Raw genomic sequence first — 5,000 nt, 5'->3', positions numbered from 1 at the left:
GATTTCAACCCGCATCGGTCTTACGGGCGCCTCCACGCTTAGACGCCCTGCCCCACCGTGTTTCGCCGGCTCTACGGCTGGGGATTTCAACCCGCGTGGTCCGTGTTTTTCGGTAACATATTCGTGTTCCTTGCCCCCGACGGGCCGTGTTTTTCGGTAACAAAATCGTGTCTTTTGTCCCCGCTGCACCGTGTTTTTTGCCCCGCTCAACCGTGTTTTTTGCCCCCGCTCAACCGTGCTTACTGCCCCCGCTCAACCGTGTTTTTTCGGTAACATAATCGTGTCTTCGGGTAACATAATCTTGTTTTTCGGGCCATTTTACACCGACGGAGGCACCCACAGGGGCCATGTACACCCCGCTTGGCATGTACATGAGGGGCTGCCTCTTCCAAAAATCCTTCCCCCCTATAGGGGAATATGCATTTTGGGTCTCCAGCCACGCCCAGGGTTACCACCCCCTGGAAATCCCCCAGGTTTACCCCCCATTTTATGTGGATGCATAGATTCAGACCGCCCTGCTCCACCGCTTTTGGCCATTTTTGCCCAACGTTAGCCGCTTCGGCGTGCCGCTGGACTGTTTTCGGGCCTTTTTCACCGACGCTTGGCCGTATCCGCTTAGTTTTCCCCAACGCGTGGCCGCATCCGCTTAGTTTTCCCCCGCTGGACTGTTTTCGGGTCACTTTTGCCCAACGTTAGCGGCTTCCGCTTGCCGCTGGGCTGTTTTCGGGCCATTTTTCCCCCACACTTGGCCGTATCCGCTTAGTTTTCCCCAACGCGTGGCCGCATCCGCTTAGTTTTCCCCCGCTGAACTGTTTTCGGGTCACTTTTGCCCAACGTTAGCCGGTTCCGCTTGCCGCTGGGCTGTTTTCGGGCCATTTTTCCCCAACACTTGGCCGTATCCGCTTAGTTTTCCCCAACGCGTGGCCGCATCCGCTTAGTTTTCCCCCGCTGAACTGTTTTCGGGTCAGTTTTGCCCAACGTTAGCCGCTACCGCTTGCCGCTGGACTGTTTTCGGGCCAATTTCCACCGACTCTTGGCCGTATCCGCTTAGTTTTCCCCAACGCGTGGCCGCATCCGCTTAGTTTTCCCCCGCTGAACTGTTTTCGGGTCACTTTTGCCCAACGTTAGCCGCTTCCGCTTGCCGCTGGACTGTTTTCGGGCCAATTTCCACCGACTCTTGGCCGTATCCGCTTAGTTTTCCCCAACGCGTGGCCGCATCCGCTTAGTTTTCCCCCGCTGAACTGTTTTCGGGTCAGTTTTGCCCAACGTTAGCCGCTTCCGCTTGCCGCTGGACTGTTTTCGGGCCAATTTCCACCGACTCTTGGCCGTATCCGCTTAGTTTTCCCCAACGCGTGGCCGCATCCGCTTAGTTTTCCCCCGCTGATCCATTTTCGGGTCACTTTTGCCCAACGTTAGCCGCTTCCGCTTGCCGCTGGGCTGTTTTCGGGCCTATTTCCACCGACACTTGGCCGCATCCGCTTAGTTTTCCCCAACGCGTGGCCGCATCCGCTTAGTTTTCCCCCGCTTAACTGTTTTCGGGTCACTTTTCCCCAACGTTAGCCGCTTCCGCTTGCCGCTGGGCTGTTTTCGGGCCATTTTTCCCCAACACTTGGCCGTATCCGCTTAGTTTTCCCCAACGCGTGGCCGCATCCGCTTAGTTTTCCCCCGCTGAACTGTTTTCGGGTCACTTTTGCCCAACGTTAGCCGCTTCCGCTTGCCGCTGGACTGTTTTCGGGCCAATTTCCACCGACTCTGGGCCGGATCCGCTTAGTTTTCCCCAACGCTTGGCTGCATCCGCTTAATTTTCCCCAGCTGAACTGTTTTCGGGTCACTTTGTCCCAACGTTAGCCGTTTCCGCTTGCCGCTGGACTGTTTTCGGGCCATTTTCCACCGACTCTTGGCCGTATCCGCTTGGTTTTCCCCAACGCTTGGCTGCTTCCGCTTAATTTCCCCCAGCTGAACTGTTTTCGGGTCACTTTTGCCCAACGTTAGCCGTTTCCGCTTGCCGCTGGACTGTTTTCGGGCCATTTTTCACCGACACTTGGCCGTATCCGCTTAGTTTTCGCCAACAATTGGCTGCATCCGCTTAATTTTCCAAGCTATACTGCTTTCGGGTCAGTTTTGCCCAACGTTAGCCGCTTCCGCTTGCCGCTGGGCTGTTTTCGGGCCATTTTCCACCCACGCTGGCACCGACGGGGCCATGTACACCCACGCGCGTGTACATGAGGGGTCACCCATTTTTGAAAACCTTGCCCCCCTATAGGGGAATATGCATTTTGAGGCTCTAGCCACGCCCAGGGTTACCACCCCCTGAAAATCCCCCAAGTCGAAATCACCCATGTAAAATATTCAAAAAAATCTCAAAAAATCACAAAAAATTTATAAAATCAAATAAATTCAAAAAAAAAAAAAATTTCAAAAATTCAAAAAAAATTCAAAAAATTCAAAAAAATTCAAAAAAATTCAAAAAATTCAAAAATTCAAAAAAAGTCCAAAAACCCAAAAAAACTTCAAAAATTTCAAAAATTCAAAAAAATTTCAAAAAAAATTTCAAAAATTTGCCCCGCTGAACTGTTTTCGGGTCACTTTTGCCCAACGTTAGCCGCTTCCGCTTGCCGCTGGACTGTTTTCGGGCCAATTTCCACCGACTCTTGGCCGTATCCGCTTAGTTTTCCCCAACGCGTGGCCGCATCCGCTTAGTTTTCCCCCGCTGAACTGTTTTCGGGTCACTTTTGCCCAATGTTAGCCGCTTCCGCTTGCCGCTGGGCTGTTTTCGGGCCAATTTCCACCGACACTTGGCCGCATCCGCTTAGTTTTCCCCAACGCGTGCCCGCATCCGCTTAGTTTTCCCCCGCTTAACTGTTTTCGGGTCACTTTTCCCCAACGTTAGCCGCTTCCGCTTGCCGCTGGGCTGTTTTCGGGCCATTTTTCCCCAACACTTGGCCGTATCCGCTTAGTTTTCCCCAACGCGTGGCCGCATCCGCTTAGTTTTCCCCCGCTGAACTGTTTTCGGGTCACTTTTGCCCAACGTTAGCCGCTTCCGCTTGCCGCTGGACTGTTTTCGGGCCAATTTCCACCGACTCTGGGCCGGATCCGCTTAGTTTTCCCCAACGCTTGGCTGCATCCGCTTAATTTTCCCCAGCTGAACTGTTTTCGGGTCACTTTGTCCCAACGTTAGCCGTTTCCGCTTGCCGCTGGACTGTTTTCGGGCCATTTTCCACCGACTCTTGGCCGTATCCGCTTGGTTTTCCCCAACGCTTGGCTGCTTCCGCTTAATTTCCCCCAGCTGAACTGTTTTCGGGTCACTTTTGCCCAACGTTAGCCGTTTCCGCTTGCCGCTGGACTGTTTTCGGGCCATTTTTCACCGTCACTTGGCCGTATCCGCTTAGTTTTCGCCAACAATTGGCTGCATCCGCTTAATTTTCCAAGCTATACTGCTTTCGGGTCAGTTTTGCCCAACGTTAGCCGCTTCCGCTTGCCGCTGGGCTGTTTTCGGGCCATTTTCCACCCACGCTGGCACCGACGGGGCCATGTACACCCACGCGCGTGTACATGAGGGGGCACCCATTTTTGAAAACCTTGCCCCCCTATAGGGGAATATGCATTTTGAGGCTCTAGCCACGCCCAGGGTTACCACCCCCTGAAAATCCCCCAAGTCGAAATCACCCATGTAAAATATTCAAAAAAATCTCAAAAAATCACAAAAAATTTATAAAATCAAATAAATTCAAAAAAAATTCAAAAATTCAAAAATTCAAAAAAAATTCAAAAAATTCAAAAAAATTCAAAAAAATTCAAAAAATTCAAAAATTCAAAAAAAGTCCAAAAACCCAAAAAAACTTCAAAAATTTCAAAAATTCAAAAAAATTTCAAAATTTCAAAAAAAATTTCAAAAATTTGCCCCGCTGAACTGTTTTCGGGTGACTTTTGCCCAACGTTAGCCGCTTCCGCTTGCCGCTGGACTGTTTTCGGGCCTATTTCCACCGACTCTTGGCCGTATCCGCTTAGTTTTCCCCAACGCGTGGCCGCATCCGCTTAGTTTTCCCCCGCTTAACTGTTTTCGGGTCACTTTTCCACAACGTTAGCCGCTTCCGCTTGCCGCTGGGCTGTTTTCGGGCCAATTTCCACCGACTCTTGGCCGGATCCGCTTAATTTTCCCCAACGCGTGGCCGCATCCGCTTAGTTTTCCCCCGCTGAACTGTTTTCGGGTCACTTTTTCCCAACGTTAGCCGCTTCCGCTTGCCGCTGGACTGTTTTCGGGCCAATTTCCACCGACTCTGGGCCAGATCCGCTTTGTTTTCCCCAACGCGTGGCCGCATCCGCTTAGTTTTCCCCCGCTTAACTGTTTTCGTGTCACTTTTCCCCAACGTTAGCCGCTTCCGCTTGCCGCTGGGCTGTTTTCGGGCCAATTTCCACCGACTCTTGGCCGGATCCGCTTAATTTTCCCCAGCTGAACTGTTTTCGGGTCATTTTAGCCCGACGGGGGCACCGACGGGACTGTTTTCGGGCCATTTTGCACCGACGCTTGGCCGCATGCGCTCAGTTTTGGGGCCATTTTTCACTGACGGCTGGCCGCATCCGCTTAGTTGCCCCCGCTTTGCTGATTTTTGCGCCGTTTTTTTTGTTGAACTTCAGGTTTCAAACTTCCAATTTTTTTTCCAAACTGCAGATTTCATATTTTATATTTTTAATAAATTTGAACTTTTTCAAAATATCAAAAAAGTATTGCCTACATCCATAATTTGGATCGCGTACAATCCGGAAGTTTGAGAAATGGTCCACACCGGGTGTGAACCATCCAATCCGAAAAAAGTGGGAATTTTTACAAGCCGGAAAAACTGGAGTTTCAATGGCTCTTTGGACGGTTGTAATTCATTTGGATCAAAAATTGTCCAACCCACTTGCATAAGATCCGAAATTGTCCAACCCAATTTTCTTTTTCCAAACTCCAAACTTCATATTTTATATTTTTAATAAATTTGAATTTTTGCCTACATCCA

The sequence above is a fragment of the Carex rostrata genome, unplaced genomic scaffold (assembly GCF_964058835.1).
Source record: "Carex rostrata unplaced genomic scaffold, lpCarRost1.2 SCAFFOLD_41, whole genome shotgun sequence".
NCBI classification, from domain to species: Eukaryota; Viridiplantae; Streptophyta; class Magnoliopsida; order Poales; family Cyperaceae; genus Carex; species Carex rostrata.
This window is presented reverse-complemented; position numbering follows the sequence as displayed.